This window comes from Sylvia atricapilla, chromosome 1 (assembly GCF_009819655.1).
Source record: "Sylvia atricapilla isolate bSylAtr1 chromosome 1, bSylAtr1.pri, whole genome shotgun sequence".
In the NCBI taxonomy this organism is placed as follows: Eukaryota; Metazoa; Chordata; class Aves; order Passeriformes; family Sylviidae; genus Sylvia; species Sylvia atricapilla.
Genome location: NC_089140.1, coordinates 150794323 through 150813867, shown reverse-complemented (window position 1 = coordinate 150813867; position 19545 = coordinate 150794323). Strand labels below are relative to the sequence as shown.

At 50.4% G+C, this 19545-nt stretch overlaps 1 protein-coding gene and 1 long non-coding RNA gene across 3 annotated transcripts in view; one reads left to right on the top strand and one right to left on the bottom strand.

Annotated features, from left to right (window-relative positions):
• The window catches only part of ADGRB1 (adhesion G protein-coupled receptor B1), a 286248-nt gene extending 267645 nt beyond the window's left edge, over nucleotides 1-18603 (bottom strand). The window contains exon 1 of the mRNA XM_066336913.1: nucleotides 17533-18603. The gene's annotated coding sequence lies outside the window, so the exon portion shown is untranslated. The remainder of the gene's footprint in view (nucleotides 1-17532) is intronic.
• LOC136372319 (uncharacterized) overlaps nucleotides 1-19545 on the top strand; it is a 679386-nt gene that overhangs the window by 534468 nt on the left and 125373 nt on the right. The gene's annotated exons all lie outside the window — the stretch shown is intronic.

Below are 19545 nucleotides of genomic sequence, written 5' to 3'. Positions count from 1 at the left end.
CTGTGTTTCCTCTCAAGTGTTTGGTGACTCATCAGCAACCAAGTGAAAGTTTTTCTGCTCTAACCTTGCAGCAGAGTCTCCAATGGCTCAAGGACTCAGGTGACAGCCCGCAGTCTGACTGATGACCTTCTGCAGGCAGCTGAGACTCCTTCCATTTCTCTGCTCATTTTTAATTTAACTTCCTCCACCTCTAATGCCTTATTCCTCAAGGATACAGAGATTTTAGGGGTACAGGGGAAATTCCAAGGAGCAAGCTCCTCCTGCTAAGAGAGAGGATGATGTTAAGAGCTGGGACACTTTTAAATTGCTCTGTCCAAGCCCAGCAGATCTTCTCATCGAAGAATGATCTTTAAAGTTCTTTCCAACTCAAACCATTTTATGATTCTCCTCTTCCCTTTCTGAGCTTTTTCCTCCTTCTTTAAGCCACAATCTCCTGGTTAAACCTCTGGGGGGTGTTGAACACCACGGAAATGGGGACAGAAAACCCTTCTCCTTGCACTTCCCTCCTGCCTGACTTTCCTCTTGGTGCAAGGAGAACAGACCAGGAGAGCTGAGAGAAACCTTCTGAACCATCTCCTGCCCCTTTTAATGTGGCAGAAATCTTTGCAAATGGGCAAAGATGAACCAAAAGATGAAATGATCACTCTGAATATAGTGACCCCTGACCTTCTCCTATTTTTATTATCTCATGAAGTTTCTCTCAATCCCACCTTCACATTCCTCCTGCAGTTGTTACTTTTCCCATCACAGGTACCATGAACATTTTTGGAGTCATGAAATCACTGAAGAAAAGATCATCAAGTCCAAGCATTAACCCACTTATTTACAGCAGAGGGACAAAGCTCCTCAGGACTTTTCTCCCCACAGGTGTGACTCAGCCTCTATCCCTTATTTAAATCTCACCTCCAAGTCCAGAGTTGGTTCATTAGCGTTGTCTAATTTTGGGCAAATTTAAGTTAAAAACCCTCAGATTTTCAATCTTCACATGCACAATGAACCTAAATTACATGACTTTTTCAGCCAGGATGCTGATAAATGTGGCTCCAGTGCCAGAGGGACCTTCATTCCCTGTGAACTGCTGCTTTCAGTTTCTGAGATGCTGCTGTTCCAGAGACAGAGCTCCTTGGAGACCGAAAGAAAAGATGCAGAGGCAAATCCTTCACTCCCCATGGAGACTGTATTCAGTGCTGATTACTGTTTGCTAATCTCCTGCTCCTTTCTGACATATCTCTGCCCTCACATTCTCATTCCACCACTCTCGTAGTACTTGGCATTCAGATCAAAATTTCTCAAGTTCTGTGGTTATGAAAGACAGATCATATTTAAAAAACAAGTACAAGTCATACTTAAAATAAAGCCTGAGTGTGATTTTTGAATCAGTGGAGAGGCTTATCATGGCCTGTAGTTAAGGTTAAAAAAAACCAAAACCACCAAACCAAAAGAACCCAAAACGAAGCAACTCAACATTTGACAAGTTCCAGTTTTATAATTTCCATTTTTTTTTCCTTTTGGCTTTGTTTCATTACTCAGTGAGCAAAGATGAGCCCACAGATCTCTTCATTCAGGCCCTAGGAACACTCAGAGAAGATGTTTTTATTGCCAGTTAAACCCAGCCTGGCTGCAGCTTTCAGGAAAGAGCCTCAGGAGGAGCAGCAGTGTGACCCTGCTCAAGGAATGAGGGGTCCCACTCCACCCCTGACATCCCAACCAAGTGGTGCTTGTCCCTCACCAATGCCAGGTATTTTGGTCCAAATGTCCCTTGCCACCTTGTTCATGTTGCTGCTTTAAACTGGGTGTCCTGTGTAACCTTATTCTAATTGAAACAAAGGAAAATAATTTAAAAATATGTAATCAAACAGAAACCAACATCCAAAAAAGCCCCACAATTTAAAAAAAAACCCACTCATTAATATAAATGGAGGCTGAAAATAGGGATATTTCTCTGAAGTCCTGAAGCAAATGACATCTTCTCAGGAGAACACTGTTGTGGACACAGGCACATGTGTTTTATTTATAGCTCGAGTTTTACTGCAGTCACTCAATCAAGCATGGCCAGGGCTGTGTGTAGGCAAATGTGGCTCATTTCTCCCCAGTTTAGCTTTAAAGGGCAGTTAACAGCTTGTGCAGGAGGTTTGGTGGGGATGTTACGAGCACAACTTAATCACAGAGATAGAAAAACGTTGCCACAGGAATGCAGCTGCAGGAGAGGGAGGCAGTTCCCTGCCTTGCTGCCCTCCCAGAGAGTGGATTGTGATCTAGGGATGCTCCAGTTCCTGTCAGAGCCCTGACTCGAGGCTCAGATCTCCCTCCAAGTGCTCCATTCATCACCTCTTGGAAGCCTCTAAATCAAGGGGAGGCGTCTCTCTGACAGCTTTACCAAACTCCAGCCACAAGTCACAGCATCCACGGAGTTGTTGTGGGATGAGCACACCAGCCCTGTCCGAAGGAGTTCATAACAATTCCCAACAATCACAACAATTCCTTCTGCTGGCTTTCCCTGTCTGCCCCTCTCTGATGTCCACTGCTCTGCAAAGACACCACTGAGCTTATTAAAGGTGTGACACAGGTGACAAGGTGCCAAAGTGTGGGTGTAGAATACAAGTGCTGGATGCAAAGATCAGGTGGTAAATTTAGTCTAATTCCTCTTGGTGTCACCCCATTCCCTCTCTTCCTTCCTTCAATCTCACTGCTGCTCCCTTAAAACTGTCTGAAGACTTTCCTGGAATAAAAAAAATGTGATGATTCTTCACTGTGGCCTCTTCTTAACACTATGTCCCTTGCCTAAAATTTGCTGTTGAATTTTAGGATGTGCCTACATCACATGGCCATGGCAGGACCCACACCAAGACACCAGCACCAGGTCACCCACTAACCCCTTGCACCTCACCCTGCCTCTGAGCTGCATTTTCCCCTGCAGACTGCAGCTCTGCCCTCCTGTCCTGCATTGTGGCAGGCTGGCAGAGATCGTGTTCCTTCCCAAACACCCAGGAATAGATCTGGGCCAGTTCCATTCTCTATAAACTTGCACTTTGCAGTCCCAGATGTCATCCCTGACGTTTAGATCCACCTCAAGTCTATCTGCTGGCTTAAAGCAAAGGGGAGGGCAATCAGAATCTGCCTGACACAGCAAATCTAGGGAGGAGAAAAGGGGAAATCAATTTTTATAATACGTGTTTGGCACTACATAATAGATATAACTCCAAATGCAAGCCATAAAGTTGGAGAGGATTATAAATTAAATCCGTTCTGTCCCTTTTAACTAAAAAAGTGACCTTACCATAGAATTAAATGTGGGTTTTGCCCAGTGATCTATGGAGCTGTAAAAGTGCATTGTGGCAGGGGGATGTTACAGCACAGAGAGGAGCCCCCAGACAGGAATCTCTACCCAGCTCAGCCCACGAGCTGCTGCTTGATTCAAAATGAACACAGGGCAACAAGAGCTGAGGATTTCACCCCTCTCCCTGCCAGGAGGTGACTCATGCCCCTGCTGGGAGCAGTCCCTGGCCAGGTTTTCCTCTGAACTGGGACCAGTCTTGGAATGAGAGAATGCTGCCTGAGAAGATGTTCTGAAACATTTCTAAAAATTAAGCAGTCTGCACAAAAACCAGGGCTGTTTTTGGATCTGTGTCCTGTCCCTGTTTAGTTTACCAAGCCCTAAATAGAGCACAAGAGGAAGAGAGGATTAGAAAGTACCCTGGGGTTCATCTAAATGCCCCAGTGGTGGTGAAAGAGGGGATGGAAAGTCCTTGATTGCTCATGTAGTGACTCCATCCCCCGCTCCAATAATCTGAAGTACAAAAGACTTGACATCGTAATCCAGCCCAGAGGACACAATTTAGGATGTTCCTTAATGCTTTTGAATGGCCAGAAATCATCAGGTTTTGTCTCGTGAGCAAATGTGGTTTCGAAGCCACTGCTGGGTTACAGGTTGGTATTTGTGGATAAAAGCTCCCTGAGCCTGTGGGAGACTCACTGCCCCTGGAACATTACACAGGACTGAAGGCTGTTCCACTTCCAATCAGTACAGCAGCGAGGAAAATCACTTCCCCCATGAAACAGATGCTCAGGGAAGTCAGTGGTGTGTTACCTCATTACTGCTGAGAAGTGGTGCAAAGGAGGAGCCAAGAGCCTGCCCAGTCACTGAAAATCACTGAAACTTGGACTAAAAAAGTGCTGCCACTCTCTCTTTCTGTGTGCACTGGACTTGTGTTGCCCTGCAAGCCATGAGCTTTAATCAAAGATTTAGATCAGATTTAGTTTGGATTTAAGGATTTTTGTTTTTCATGACAAAGGTTGTAAAATATTGGAATGGACTGCACAGGGAGGTGGTCACCATCCCTGGAAATGCTCAGAAATGTGTTGACATGGATGATGGTGAATCTGGTGGGCTGATATTGGGACTTGATGATCTTAAAGGTCTGTTTGAATTTTAACAATTCAGTGATTCTATGAAACAGCAAGATTGGATTCAGGAACCCAGCCCAGATGGTCAAGGTTGTGTTGGAGACTCATCTGAGCTGCCACACTGCTCTGAACAATGCCAATGGCACCCTTCTCATTTTAGTCTTTCTTTTTCTCCTGGTCATTCATTATTTACTAGCATTATTTCACTCAGTGATGGCATTTTTGCCTTTAATTGTACTGCTGGACTGCACAGGGACAGAACCCAGTCTCAGGAACCATCTGATGAGCATCCCAAGAGCTGGACTCCATGATCCTTGTGGGTCCCTTTCAGCTCAGGATATTCCATGATTCTGTGTGGAACCCATCCTCACCATGGACTTGTTACCCAGGAAATACCAAGCACTACCCAGGGGATGGCATGGGGCAGGGATTCCTGTTAATTAACCTTGGGACCAAGACTAAGTCACAGGTGGGGAGACAGAGAGAGTTTTGTTCTGTGGCAGCGAGTTGCACCAGGTCGCTGAGTCAAAGAACAAGCCCTGACATGTATTGTTAATTAATATTTGATGTGATATTTCATTAACTGAAAATCTACAGGGGTTCGTACCCCTGTACACATGAGAGATGCTGGAAGAGCAAAGCACTTGTAAGGATTAACCACAAGAGAAAGAAACTCTGACAGTGCCCAGGTGAAACCCACCTCCACTCCTGAATTAAGAAGGAAAGATGTTTTAAAAAACCTGATTTTATGGAGTACAACCATGCTCAACCTCAGTCACAGCCTCTACCAGCCACCAGGCCAACAGCAGCATTGTATTTACACAAGGTCTCCTTGCTATCCTCTCACCTTGAATATTGACCAGTGTTAGAGATTTTATTCTTAAAAACAAAAAATTTCTTAAAATAATTGTTGCTATAGCTAATAGTTCACTACAGATTCTATGAGATAAAATTAAACAACCATTAATCAGAGGTGTCCTCCACCTCCCAAATCTGCCTATCACACTGGTGCAAAAATGCCAGGCTTTGTGCTGTTGCACATTTTAAAGCTATTTATGGTTATTATTCAGTAAAATCCAAATACTGCAGATATTCAGGACCTGCTGCGGATCAAGTCAAGAACACCTGGAGGACAAGACTCACCAGCAGGAGTCCTGATGTCCAAATAAATAAATAAAATTTCCTGAGGGAAAGGGTGCAAACAAACAGTTCAGAGATAGTAACAGCTCCCCAGGAGCTTCAGAGAGGAAAAGGGCTGAGGTGGAGAGGCAGCACAATCCCAAGACCTCCAGATGTTGACCTCAGCTCTGACAAAGGTTCACTTTCCACCTAATTCAAGCCACAGACCAAGCAGCTGCCTCTCTGCTCAGGAGTTCTACATTGGCCATGCTCTTATTCAGTGTTGTGCAACCCACAGTGGTCAAGTGATGCAAATCCAAAGGGGCCAATCAGGAAAAGTGCAGGGACACAAGACAGTGTTTGTCAATAAATTGGGAAGAAATAAAACATAACTTTTAACTATTCACTTTTTCAATAACCCAGGGAACAGCCACACAGAGTAAAACAGAGTTCAGGAAGAGCCCCAGCTGTCAGTGCTGGATGAGGGTGACTGGGCAGAATAATTACCCCACCAAAGTCACATTCCAGACTGGAAGCCAACTTGAGGGGCTAAAACCCTCTTTGAAATGCTCCTTCTCTGACTGTCTAAGGAGCTGCAGCCATCAGAGCAACACTTCCAGAGCAGGATGAGCCCCTGAGTGGAAGGGTTGGCTGGGCAGCACTGTCAATACCCCACCTCAGTTCTGACCCCTGCACTGGGGTGATCGATTTCCTTCCCCACAGCTCCAAATCCCTTCCACAGGGAGACTGCACTGCCTGCTCTGTAATCAACAGCAACTTCAAAAGGGCTCAGCACTAAGGGAAAACCTCCGAGGGACGGCGTGAAGTGGGAAACAAACACAGCGTTTGGGCTGTAATTTGAGGTGGGGAGCTGGGGTTTTAATAACCACCTCGCCGTGGCCTGCTGGGCACCTGGTGGCTCACAAATTGCATTTATGAGAACAGGAGGTTGCAGGGAGGGTTTTGAGCCCACATGGAAGGCGGCCGTGCCTGGTGTGGCTCCTCTGAGGTGTCCATGGCCGTTGTGTTTGGGGCCAGCTTCCCTGTCACGCCCTGTGGAGTCCTTTGGACCCCTCAGGGGAATCTCCAAGACCTTGGCCTGGAAGAATATACCACAGAGTCTCCATCTAAACTGAAAGAAAATATTTCCCCCATGGTGGCTTGCAACACCATGTGATCCACCCCAGTTTTGCTCTCCCCATTTGCCCCTAATTCTTCTGTTTTCTCCTGTTTCCCCATGGGTTGTGGTATCCTTGGTGGCCTGCCCCATGCCCCCTATAGGGCACTGCGCTTTACCCTGCCCTTTGTACCACCCCTGTGCCCTCAGACCGTTCCTGACCCCATACTTAAATTAACCCTGTGCACACCACATGGTTGGATCTTTTGTCCCTGATTCCCTTCAGCACGTTGGAATAAACCTTCACTGGAATTTATCCTACAAAAAGACCTTTCTCTCCTCTCGTGGCCAAGCTGGCCGTGGTGTATGTGATGTGTGGACTTCACTGCTTTGCTTGAGTGCCGACCCAAGCAGCCCTTCCAAAAGAGATTCTCATTGGGAAATTCTATCCAAATCCCACGTTGCTACAACGCCCCAGTGCTGTGACCTGCACGAGCACAGCCCGCTGACCCAGCTCCAGGGCTGGGAGGAGCCGTGTCCTATTTACATCCAACCACCCTTCTGGGCCAGGGAAGGGAGCTGAGGAAAAATCAGTGCTTTGTCCCACATTCCCCTCGCGGGGTGAAATGGGAATAATTGTGGTGAGATCGTCTACAAACACGTTTAAGGCCTTATTCAAAGCAGAGAAGAGAAAGGTGCTTCAGTGCTGTCCACCTTTTTAAAATGAGCTCTGACTCAACAAAGACACAAAGAGCTGTCAGGAGTCACAGTTGGCTTTGCCAACCAGCTTCCCCATGCCCAGCACTTTATCCCACGTTGTACCCAATGCTGTTGGCAGTCAGGTGATGTTCTCAGGGGCATTCCAGGATGGCCTTAGAGGTCTTTTGGGGAAGATCATTGCTCCTTATCACAAGTCAATAGCCAAACCAGGCAAGAGAGGGACCCACCAGCAATCAGCACCACGGAACAAGGAAGAAGATGTTGGAGTTTGTGATGGAGTATCCCGCTTTCCACATCCTGGAAAACTCAACTGCTGAATAATCCAAGGCTTTTCCCAAGACAACAGAAGAAGATATTCACAGAAATATGAGTATTTTGTGATATGGGAAGAAAAGAATGCAAGCATCACACCTGGGGGGAGGATGTGTGCATGTTTCTGACCAAAGATGCTGTGGCATTGCCTCTGGTGACAGCCCAGCCAAAATATTGGTGTAAGACTCCAGGAGAGAGGAAGGAGTGTGGACTTGCCAAGAAGAACCTTGTCTAGAAAACTGAGATCAAATGAACAGGACATCAAACAATCAAACCAGGCCTTTGTCCCAACACAGGGAAGGATACTCTCTGCTTTACTTCTTGACAGGTTGTAAGCCTGTCTCACACCATGACAAAAGGTTTTTCTTCCACTCAAAACACATCAAGACCTTGGATTTCAGCCCTTAGACCTCAATCCCAATCAGATTTCCTCCCTTCTGAGGAGGACAACACAAAGGATGCTGCCACGCACTGGAGTTTGCCCTGCAAAACAGCCTTCAATTCTTTCCCCAGGACACCTTTCCATACCCTGCAGGCCTCCTGCTCACCAGGAAGCAGTTCCTGGAGGAGCATCTGTGTCCAGTGAGGGCATCAAAATCTGCAGCACACATGCCCCGTCTTTACAGAACCACAGATGCTTGAAGGTGGAAGAGAAGCCTGGAAATCACCTCCTCCAAGCTGCCTCACCATCTTCCTTGGTCTTGGTGGAGGATATCCAGATACCCAGACTGAGGATTCCCCATCTGGAGGATTCCACTTCCAGTGGCATTTCCATGCCTGCAGGCACTTCCCACAGTTCCTAGTCCCTGAGGGATGCCTTGGGTACATCTACAATCATGTCAACTCTCACAGCAAAGGATGCCCTCCTGCTATTTCCACTCATCCCACTTAACTGGATCCCCCAGCCAACTGGCATTTTGCTGGGATCTCTCCCAGCTTCCCCCCTGCCCTCCCAGCTCTGCTGCTCTTCTGCCTGTCACCATCTCTCCTGCTGGTTGTAGCATCATCTCCATCTGGAGACTCTGAAAGTCCTGACAGCGTTGCTATCCCTGGTAACATATCTGAAAACCCTGAGCTGGCAGGAGCCAGCCAGTGACACAGGACAGGAAATATTTAACATTGTTCATGTCATTTTTTTTTAGCATTCAGAATATGCTGTGAACATAAATTCACTATCTGGATTATTATTCCTTCACTTGCCCTCATGGCTGACCTGGAGGTGCTGAAATGGATGATTGGAAGGGCAGTGCTGTATCCAGTGATAGGATCTGATGGAAAGGCCTGGGGTTGTCTCAGGAGACGTTTAGATTGGGAAACAGGGAAAAGGTTTTTCATCTAGAGGGTGGTCAGGAGCCAGAACAGTCTCCTCAGAGAAGTGGTCACAGCATGGAGACTGCCAGAGTTCCAGTTTGAACCACACTCTCAGAAAAATGGGGGATTCTTGGTGTTGTTCTGTGCAGGTCTATGAGGAGCTGGACTCAACGGTCTTTGTGGCCTCCTTCCAATGCAGGGCATTCTGTGATCCTACTGAGGTGTGGGATGCTCAGAGACCCTCTGGCCTCCTCAGGATTTGCCTTCCCACAGGTGGACATGATTCACATGTTCCTTATCACAGTTTTACCCTCCTTTGGGCTGTGCTCACCAGAGCAGACCAGGCACAAAAATGTCTTTCATCACAGACTCTCCTTAAACCAAAAGCCACCCCTGGAGCCATCAGAGTTTCCCCAGGAAGCTGCTGTGCCTTGGGGAACACTTGCAAGGCAGTGTTTGACCACTGAGGAACCACAGCACTGCTGAGCTCCATCCCCAGTGTAAGTGCCAAGACAGCTCAGCCCTGCTCAGGGAAGAGGTTCATTGACATTTAAACATTTAGCATCACCCACGACCTGGGAGGCAGCAGCTGTACAGGCTGCTAGGTTACAGACATTTCTCCTCTCCTCCCATCCCTGATTTCTACCATAAAAATCAGAGGCTCTGCTGTAATTTTACCTTCCCAGATAGATATTCTTGGGGCACATACAGAAACCAAGTTCCCTCACCATCAGCTGCACACGGTGTGATTGCACTAAGCTCCAAAAAGCGAGGTGCTAACCCTTGCCCCTTTCCTTGTATGTATGAAGGTGTAGAGCATTTTTTAGCAATTAACCCTTGTTTCAGCTCAATAGAGCTGATCAGATTGTGGAACAACATCTGAGAAGTGGAGATTAGCAGGCCAAGCTCTTTAGTACTTAAGGCACCAATGCAGCTACTCAAAATGAGATTTCCCTTTCTTTGCTGGCAGTTGATTAAAGTCTTTTCAAGCAATTCTTTCCAACCTGCAGATGTTTAAGTCAGGTGATGGAGAATTTATTTTTTTTTTTTTGCTGGCTGAGAAATGGCAGCACATGGACCTCAAGTAACTCAGGAGAAAAATCAGGCTCAGAAAACAGACCTAAGTTTGAGTCTCTGTACACAGGCACTAAAGCAGAGCTCTGGTAGGCCTGACCACAGCACAAACATGCAAAGGCTTCAGTAGCATGGTTCCAGACAGGAGAAAACACTCTTGGAGCAGGAGCTGAATCCAGAAATAGCCTGTGAGAGGATCAATTTCTGCTGCATACTGATTTATTCAGACCTCTCATGGTGGCAAAGCCCTCTATAACAAAATATCTGATTACAGGACTATGACCATAAATTCCACACGCCCTCGAGCAGTGGCCAATGAATAACTGACTTGTTAAGGGAGCAGCCCTGCACAATGAATAAATCTACCAACAGGGCTTTCGATACAAAAGACCCCACCGGGACAGATTTCCTTGTGAAGGTGTATCGACTTTCATTTGCAGGAACCAGCAGATATTTGTTTGGAGGAGATCTCCATTGTTACATGGCTGCTCAACAACATCCAGCATAAAGCATGACTCCTACCCCAGGCTTGATTGATTGGAATATCCAAGTGGGCTGGATTATACAAAGTTTTACAGTGCTCCACGAGGTTCTCCTGGAAAGTGAGATGTTTAATCCAGAGGAAATCCAAGGCAGGAGAAATTGCCTGGTTCAGTTATAGAAGGACTTCAAGAACATAAGGACCGAGAAAGGACAAGAAAAGATGGCTCTGGAGGAATGTTTAAGAGTGGATGTGCTCACAGTCAAGGCACAAAAAGGATAAATCATCCCTGGTGCTCAGCTGGTGCCCTTCACCTCAGGATCCCAGAGGAAATGGTGTTAGACCACATCCAGTTGAACACACAGCTGGCACAGAGCCCCACCAGGAAGGAGGAAGCCAGACTTCCCCGTTTCACAAATGAGAACACCAATGTGCAGAAAGACCAAAGTCTTAATTAAGTGTGACCTGACCCCTGCCCTGAGCCCCGTGGTTTGGCAGGGCCTGAGATCAGCCCCGTGATGATGCCCTTGGCCCACAGGGAGAATTTCACTGCAGCAGCTTTTAAAATCAACCACAGGGGTTTGGTGTTGGGTAACCCAAACTTCAGCGGTTTGTGGAGCTGTTGGCTTAAAGGATCATCCCCAGGGAGACAGGAGCACAGATGGAACAGAGAAAGAGTTTCAGCTCCAAATCTATTCTAGCACAGATACCACGATGACCCCTATCCCAAAACATTTAGACAGAGAGCTGTGCTAATTCTCAATGAATATGGAATAGGGCACGTCTGCCAGGAATGGGATATTCCCAATAGCTGACAGAGGGGAGGAAGAAAAGAGCCATTTCGCAAACAGCAAGGACTTTGTTATAGGCCAGCTGAGCTCAAAAAACTGAGGAAACATCTCCATCTAGCAAAGCCAGACTGGAAACAGGCAGCTGACAAGGTGAGCCTGCAGGTGGGAGTGCTGAAATCACGGCAGGAGGCATCACAAGACCTGCCTCTGACCAAACCCCAGTGTTCAGAAAAAGAGCTGGCAACAATAAATACTGGTACATGCACGTGGCATGCACAAAACAGTGCCCCCAAACACATACAGGATTCCTCTGTCCTGCTCCCAGGCCACATCAAGTCAGCAACAGCAGCTCTACCTGGAGCAAATCACCAGCCTGAAACTGCAGTGGTACTTGAAACACTGAAAGAAGGATTTTGTATATTTTTATATATCTTGCTTCATTACACTCACTTCAGCCAACATACAGTGTACCACATGAGGTGACACCCATCTGTTCAAATTTTTTTACCCCTTCCCAGAAATATCTATATTTCCTTACTAGGCCTCTGTCTATTCTTCCTCCAGATGCCATTTGCTTTCCCTGATCCTCCCTGTCCCAGGGATGAGGCATGACACCAAGCAGGGCAGAGTTTGCCACTTCAACAGCTCGTTTGTCATCACCTGGTCACTCCTTAATCAATCTTTTGTGGAGGGACACTTCAGAAGAAAATGCAGGGGGAGTAGGAAAGTAAGAAACCATCCCTGGTTTAATTTTGATAACATTGGCAGGGAGTGATTCGCTCCAACAAATTAAAATCAGCAAATCTCTCATTTTCTCTGACAGAGGTAACCAATTAAAATTTTCATAAAGGGGGCAGTGATGTGTGTCTGCCAGACAGAGTCACCAATCTAGCAGCTCTTTGATTTAAAATATTATCTTTCCTTTCCTTTTTTTTTTTTTTTTTTTCCTTTTCCCTCAGAGCTTCCTGGAGCAACATGACAGATTATCTCAACTAAATCAGACTAATACAAAACCCTTGCTCCAAGAGGCACCGTGACGAAATTCAGAACTCGAGATGTGACGACGAATGAATGTTCTGAGGGGACTTCATTTACTGCTCATTTTCCTTTCCTTTATTATTTTTTTACTGTTGTGTTTTGTAGCCTCAGCATGCTGCAAACCACATTAGAGAGCCAAATATCCCACGGAGTGCATGGAAGGGAAAGGGAATTACACTCCCCCCCGTGGGCTGCCCTACCAGATTGCTCTCCTAGAGAGAAGTTTGGCTTCCAGTTTATGGTTTCTTAGGTCTGAATAAAATGCCCCCAATAATGGGCCAGGGATGGAGTAGAAAAATTGCCCTTTTGACAGCAGGAGCATTAAGGATGCGTACAGGGCAGGTGGGACCTCCAACGCTGGGATGCTGGAGACTGGGATGACATCTACGGTGGTTCTGACTTGGGGAAATGAGGCTTGCCACAGCTCCCTGCCATGGTGGTTTGGGGCTTGGAGGGCTGGTCTCCTGTGGATTTGACATCTGATAGAGCCACACATAAATCATAAAATCACAGAATTTTATGACCTTATAGATCATCTCATTCCACCTCCCTGCCATGGGCAGGGACACCTTCCACTATCCCAGGTTGCTCCAAGCCCCCTCCAACCTGCCCTTGGACATTTCCAGGGATGGAGCAGCCACAGCTTCTCTGAGCACTCTATGCCAGGGCTTCAACTCCATCACAATAAAGAATTTCTTCCTAATATTTAATCTAAAGGAAAGCAGTGCATTTCAAGTCAGAAGGAGCCTCTGCCTCTCTAGCACAGATGGGACATTCAAATGCTGTTTTCCCTGGCAGGGATGTGGTTCAAGGCAACTGAGATGCCAAGAAGACCCCTATCCCCACCTTGGCTGAGGGAACTATGCTTTTCTTCCTGTGCTTCAGAGCCCCAAATACCTACCCAACCCAAATTTATGGGTGGACATCAAACCCCACCGGGATTTAGCTCTTAGTCAAGTTTCCCCCAAACACAGACATCACTGTCCTGCCCTTTTATTACCCCAGCAAACTCCAGGCAAGCAGATAACCCAGGGAATTTGGGGAAGGAGCCGTGAGAAGCACTCGGAAGCATCCTGTGAATGGTGAACACTGGCATGTGATGGGGACCCCTGGGCTTTGTCTGTATCCACATTTGAGGTGTTCCAGCCCGTGCTGTGACACCGAGCAGGGCTCTCCTGCAAACCTCCAGGCCAGGTGCCAGCTCCTTCCCTTCGAAGGCTCGCCTGGGGATGTGAATTATCTCCAAGGGGAGGAGGCGAGCTGTTCCAGAGACAGCTTGTCATCCATCTTGAGGAAAATACTCCTGTCTCTTTGCACCTCTCCTAGAAAGGTGGAGACCAGCATTCCACAAACCCGGGATCAGGCCCGGAGAAAAGCTTTGAGTCATTTGTTTACCAGCACAGGTTTTCCTGGAGCTAATTAATGAGCCAAGCTGATACCCTGCAACAGGTATCGATGACAGAGGATTTCCTGCCTGCTACACTTGAGCAACGGGAGAGGGTGAATCTGGATCTGTGAGCACACTGCTTCCCCTTCTCCCTCCTTCCCCCCCAAAAACCGGGAGAGAAAAGCCACCTGCAGCCACACAGGCACTGCGGGAAGCCCCTCTGTCATCCCCCCCAGGGGCATCATCCCTGCTGGACGATTCCAGGGGTGGATTCCCAGGAGCAAAGTGCTCGGGCATCCCTTTCTCCCTCTTGCAGGGAGTGAGGGATGGTGTGAAGACCTCCAGCCAGCCCTTGGGGCTGGGGGCTGCCTCCGTGCCCTCCCCAGTTCTGGGTGGTAACAGAGCTGCACAGAGCAGCGCTTCCACTCCCGCGGAGACACGGTGGAAGCCTCTACTTTCACAAGGATACTGAAATTGGGGAGAAGAGGGGAGGAGGGGGGATAAAACATGAGGGAGAGCATGGTAAAAAAACCCCAAAAAAGATGGGGAGAGTAAGCACCCATCGGGAAGGCGATGCTGGAGAGTGGGAAATAAACCCCACGGGTTTCGCGTTTCGGCTGCGGGGTGAGAGCCAGCGCTTCTTGCGAGCCCCAGCTGTACGGGTGGGGTATTTTTTTGGGGTGGGGGCACAGCGGAGAGCAGCGCTCCGCGGGCTGTGCCCAGCATCCGAGCGCTCCGGGGGTGGCGAGCGGCGATAGCCGGGCTGCGAGCGCCACCTCCCCGCCGCTCGCCGCAAGCCCCGGCCGCCCCCGGCAGCCCCCCCGCTGCCGCCTTGGGGATGGGGGAGCCTGGGGGGGAACCCTGACATTAGGTGGAGATGCCCCACACCTTTTCCCAGCCTCTCCCGCCGCGGGGTTGCGGCGGGGGTGGTCCTGATGCTGTGAGAAGGATGGAGCGTGTATGTGTGTATGGGGAGGTTCGCTAAGTTTGGGGTGGTTGTAAAAGGGGCTTGTGGGGTGCTGTAAGGCAGGGAAACGCTGTGGAAGTGTCTCAGAGCACCTCTGGGTGCCTGCGGGGCACAGGGCGATGCAGAGAATGGGATGCGGGGTGCTCCCCCAGCCCCGGTGGTTGCCTTTGGCTGCTTTTTGCGGTGTAATGGGGGTTTGGGATCTTCCCCAGACTCACACACACACACGCAGTTCCCATTTCGGTCTGGCACACCGTCCCTGCCTCGTTTTCCCTCATGCAAGGTCAAGGGGCTACAATCATTAATAGAAAACCCCTCCACTTTGCAGTCAGTCCTTCCCTGAGCCTGTCCACCTTCCCAGGGCGATTACGGGGGCTCCGAGCCCCTTTCTCTGCACCCAGGGCTCCGCAACACCATCCCAAGTGCTATGAAAAGGGCCGGGAGCCCTGCTCCTGCCCTGACTGTGCCTTGTGCCTGTCCAGTCCCTTTCTGGTCTCCCCTTTCGTCCTCCACAGCAGCAACGATGCTGCACCGTGACCCCTCTCAAACACTCAGAGCTGTGTACGGAGGTCCCCTGGGCTTCCCACACCCCTGAGCCCCCCTGAGATCCATCAGGCAGGGTCTGGCTGTCTGCTCAGCCCTCTCCCTTGTCCCCTGCCTGGCTCAGCCCCGTGGCCGCCCTGTCCCCTGGCAGTGCGGCTTGGCTCAGCTGGTGCAATTCCTCAGCACCCTCCAAGGGTAAAAAACGTCCCCAGCTCTGCCCTGCCACCTCCTTCCTCTTCCTCAGCGAGGTCCTGGGTACAGGAAGGACCGTGGGACCCAGGTTAATGAGTCATTAATTAATTAGGGACCTACTTAATATGCACGGGGAGTTGTTTGTTTCCTTTAGCAGCCCGGACTTTGGATGAGATCCCAGCCCTGCGAAGCCTCCAGCCTCGTCTCCCAGCTGATAATAGATAATACAGATATTTCAGCACCAGCCAAAGCAGAGTCATCATCATTAATACAGAGCCTTCCCTGCTACGCGGCGGAGGTCACCAGGCAACTCCTCGGAGTGTCGGGGGGCTCAGCCCTCCTGGCTTTCCTCAGGCTCTGCCTGGCCAGGTGAGAGGGAACCTACAGGAAATCAACAGGTACCGGGGCTGGGGAGGTGCACCCTGCACCCCGAGCACCCCTGGCTCCCTCCCAGGGAGGCTTTCGAGGCGCTGCGATTTTCGCTCTGCCGCGCACGCAGGTTTGGGCATCTGTCAAAGTAGCTCCGCTCTTCCTCAGCCCCCTTCCTCCCCTCCTCCTCTTCCTCCTCCCTCAACCATCACAGCTGTCAGCTGGCCCCGGCAACTGGAGCTGGGTTGAGCCTGAGCCTCGGAAAGCCCCAGGTCCGAAGGGATGAGGCGGTCGGGGATGGAAATGGGGGAGTCTTTTTGCCCTCCATCCCTTTGACCTTGCCTTGATGCTCCCCTCCCTCCCCACTCCTCCCTGTGCAGCTGATTCACGGGGGTTGTTTGCTTGGCCAGGGCAGGATCAGGGACACGAGTGTGAGTCACAGCCGAAGGTACCTGGCAGAGTTCATCTGCAGCCCGTGCCTTCGATTCGGGAACGGTCCCTGCTCTCAGCCAGGACTGAAAAGTCCCTTTGAAACCTCTACCTGATGTCCCTCCATCCCTCTTTTCCCCTTTTGCTCCCAGCCTTGGCAGAGCCATGGCTGAAACACCTCTCTGTGAAAGTCTGAAGATGCATCAACAGCCACCCTCCATCAGCGAATGTCAGGCCGTGAAAGGCAAGGGGGCGGTGGGGGAAGAGGGAGAGACAAATTTTGCGATTCATTCCCACACAGGGTGATTCAGAACAAGATGCTTTGTAATTACGCATCCCTGATGGAGACTCCTTCTCTCTCCACCCCCCTCTCTCTCCCTCCTCCCAAAGAAAGGCTAAGCCGTGCCTGGGTGCCAGCATCCCCCAGGAGCACAGCGCCGGGAGCCGCCTGTGTGTGTCTGTGCCACACTCGGAGCTCGACAGAGGCTAAAGGTTAATTTTCTCCCCCAGTGTGAAGCGAAGTGCTGAGAAATGGCATTTAGGGGGGCACATGAGGAGCTCATCCCCTCCCCAGCCGTAGCCTCCAGCCCTGGGTAGGTGCCACACAAGCAGCGGAGCAAGAAAGGACCCCCCCACACACACCCCGAGAGCTCTCCAAGGAAAAGGGGAAAGGCAGGAAGCTGCGATGAAGGCAGATTCATGCCCGGGGCAGGCAGCCGCCTGTCCTTCCGAGACTTTGTTTGCCAACATTGCGGGCTGAGGAGTCCCGGACCCCGGGGCTGCCCGCGAAGGCACCGCGGCTTCGCAGCACTTGGCAGTTCAGCCCCGGTTGCCTCTGCAGCTCTCCTGTCGCGATCCCCCGCTCCTCTTCCCTCGCCTGGCTGCCTTCTCCCCCCGCAAAGAACCCAGTCCCCATCTCCCTTCCCCAGGACTCGTCTGCATTTCCCCCTCCGCATCCTGCAGGCATTCAATATTTTCCACCGGCGCTTGATGTTTGCCCACAGGACCTGCATGCACAAAAGTTAAAACTTCCCATGTCAGGGCATGATTGCGCTCTATCGGTCCAAATTGCGGAGTGGAAGGGACGAAAACATCCTCCGGGTGCTGTTTACAGGGGCAAAAGCAGAGCAGTGGGTGCCCACGGCTGCCCCCATCGCCGGCTCCCCTGGGGATGGAGACAGACCCCCCTGCGCTCCAGGCAAAGCGCAGCCGGAGAAGTCGCGTTCCCCCTCTCCCTCCCCTCCGTGGAAGAAGGAAGGGCGGCCGGGAGCCCCTTACCTTGCCGAACTCCCCAGGTTTTATATCCTCCTTCTTCCCTTCGTCAAATTCCAAATGGAAACCAGCAACATATCCAGGGGTAACCAGCCCAACATTGGGCAGCGCGTGAAGTCCAAAAGGATGGCAGAGCTCTCTCTCCCCCTCCGCTTCCTCCACTCTTGCCTCTACATATATATATACATACACATTTATATATATATATATGTATATATAAAATGGAAAAGGGGGGAAAATCCTAAAAGAAATGGGGGTGGGGAGGGAGAGGAAGGGAGAACCTTTGGTGTCTCTGCAGACAGGCAGGTAGAAGAGAAAAGCTGAAAATAATTAAGCCGTTTTTTGAGGAATCCTTAGGAGATGGGGAAAACGCAGTTAAAAGCCAGTAAATCATTAGATCCAAGCAGACAATCAAGTCTTCTCCTTTGGAAAAAAAAAATATACAGCAGGGTTCAGAGTAGCTTTCCCAGCAGCGAGGAGCGAGAATGGTCTTCTTCAGAAAGATATGTTTGTTTAAAATCCACTCGTCTGCTTTTCCTTCTTTCTCTCTCTTTCCCCCCGACACTTTTTTTTTTTTCTTTTTTCTTTTTTTTTAAATTCTGCTTCTGAATCTCTCTCTCTGAAACTAGATCCAGTCTTTGTAGCCAGGGGCTGCATTAAGGATTACATCAGGCTTTTATAAGCTTTCCAGATCACACATTAGAGTGAGAGAGAGAGAGAGAGAGAGAGAGGGAGGGAGGATAGGAGGGAGGGATGAAATGCACACACACATACACACGCACACGCACGGATCGGAGCTTTGTAAAACAGGCAGCAATAGGCAAGGACCCGAACTGACACGGTATCGCATCGGGCATGCTCCGCTAGCCTCCAGCAGGAGAGGATGGATGGAAGGATGGATGGATGGATGGATGGATGGATGGATGGATGGATGGATGGATGGATGGATGGAACAGAGGAGCCCAGCGACAGCCGGAGCGCGCTGGCGGCTCAGCAGCGCAGCCTCCGCGGGACAGCTTAGCCCTAAGCGGGGAGCCAGGAGGTGAAGAGGGAGCCGGGATGGTGGTGGTGAGGATGGCGAGGCTTCTGCTTCCCCCCCCCCCGCTCCCCGCTCTCCCCGCCCCGCTCCCCCAAAAACCTGCGGAGGCTCAGCACGGAGAGGTGCCGCTCGCCCGCAGAGGGATGCGCAGAGACGCTGGTGCCGCTGCCTGGGTACCGGCGGGGAGAAAGGGGTGCTGGGGCTCTCTCATCGCGCCCCCCGGAGCCTCCCCCGGAGCTGACAGCCTGGGAAGGGGGACGGGACACTGGACAGGGCGGCGGGGACCAGCGGGGCAGCGGCTCCCCAGCCCCTGAGCTGCGGGGAGAGAGGGCGGGGATGGGGGGACCTCCCCCAGCACCCCGGCTTGGCCGTGCCTTTGCACCAGGGCGCTCGGATTGCCCAGGCAGAAGACGGCAACAGCCATTAACCCTTTCCTAATTGCTTACATTTTATCTCTTTCCTCTTCAACTCCTTGCTCCATTAACCCAAAATTTAGGGGGTGTGGGTGGGGGTGTGGGGGGGGAGTTGTGGGTCTCACATCCAGGCAACACCCCAGGGTAGAAGGAGGCTGGGGAGGGGGGAAGGGAAAGTTTGAGCAGATGGAGGAGGAGGGAATGGGCTGGGGTGAGAGGTACGTGCTGCATCCCGGCAGATTTGGGGTAAAGGTGCTGCCTCCAGGTTTGCAGCCTGAGGAAGGTCCTCCGGTAATGAGGAGCCTGCCGAGCAGAGAATGGTGAGGATGGGAAGGAGATGGAAGGGAGAGGGATAATGCTGGAGGTGTGTGGAGAGCTGGGGGACTTCAGCATCCTGTCAGACTTCGGGACCTGCCCCTTGTTTTTAACCCTTCCTACTCCAAAAGGGGGAAACCGACCCTCTTTCCCTGACAAAATCACCTTCCTCCCTGCCCGGGGCTGCTGTTCCCCCATCAGGGAAGGGGCACAGACCTGCCCAAGGGGCAGAGGTAAAGATCCCATCTGCCA